Source organism: Hyaena hyaena, unplaced genomic scaffold, assembly GCF_003009895.1.
Source record: "Hyaena hyaena isolate Hyena2069 unplaced genomic scaffold, ASM300989v1 scaffold_822, whole genome shotgun sequence".
In the NCBI taxonomy this organism is placed as follows: domain Eukaryota; kingdom Metazoa; phylum Chordata; class Mammalia; order Carnivora; family Hyaenidae; genus Hyaena; species Hyaena hyaena.
In genome coordinates this window covers 338322-339686 of record NW_024081457.1, presented here as the reverse complement: position 1 = coordinate 339686, position 1365 = coordinate 338322, and positions in this window count along the sequence as shown.

Below are 1365 nucleotides of genomic sequence, written 5' to 3'. Positions count from 1 at the left end.
CCTTCATGAGAAAGCTAGTTGAGATCCAAGAAGTACTTTAAGAATCAGAATCTTAAGGCAAGAAGAAAAGTATGCATGCTGATCATAAGTATTTTACTGGAAAAGTAAGGTCAAATAAGCAGGCTGACTTACAGTTTCAAAATAGATTTCAAGTTTATAGGCACTCATCCTTTTGGACTGTCCTTTTGATGATCTTCACTTAGCCTGTGGGACAGAACAGCTATTGCTGTGACAGGGCTGTTGGCTCCTATTTCCTTCCTTTCTGATCATGGCTGGACACATCAATCACAACCTAAGGTATTCCTATAGTCTTATATATGCTGTACCCATTGTATTATAAATCAAGACATTTATACTTCTTCCCCAAGATAGGTTTCTTGACTAAGATTATCAGCTGTTCATTTTATTTAATAGTTTTGTTTGGCCTACTGATATTGTTTAGTCCATAATATGTTTGTGCTTTAAGAAGTCTAACATGTTTGGAAAAATTTGGAATAAAAATAAATCATTTAGACAAATTTTCTAACCTAACTTTGGAATTTGATGGCAAAAAGGAATTTTCATTCTTTTTAAAAATATTTATTTTTGAGAGAGAGAGAGAGAGAGCGCACATAGGAGAGAGGCAGAGAGAGAGGGAGACACAGAATCGGAAGCAGGCTCCAGCCTCTGAGCTGTGAGCACAGAGCCCAATGTGGGGCTTGGACTCGTGAACCATGAGATCATGACCTGAGCTGAAGCTACACACCTAACCAATGGAGCTGCACAGGGTCAGAACATAAACATGACTAATACTACTTCCTTACAAATGACTACTGTTAAGTAAAATAAAGCATCTATTGAGGCTTGCAGCTCCCTAACTTACACAAATCATGCACAGCAAACTGGTTTTTCAATTAGAACTTGTAAATATGATTTCCCTAAGTTTGGTACTATAATTCTATAAGACAGATGATTCATCTATTAGCTCATAACTGGAAAATATGAGACGGGCTGAAGAAAAATTTGTGTGCCAAATCGGCTTTTCAGTGAGCACGGATCTCTAAATGCCAGATCACTTTAATAGAGGCATCATATCATAATGTCAGTTAATTATCTGCTCTACTCATCATGAATAAGTGACAGTTCATTGTGAACTGTGGCAATAATTTTATAGATTTCCAATTCATTTTCAAGGTGACTAAATGTATCATTATCTTTGTCTTACACAATAGAGAATAGGCTGACAGTTTTTAAAGTATATATTCAGGTCAAATAAAATATAGATCCTGTGTTTTTTAAAAAGCTTTTGAATAAATCTTAGAAATTCAGATCTTTCCCCCTTTTATCTTAAAATGGAAAATACCACAAGTATCACTGGGATATTCA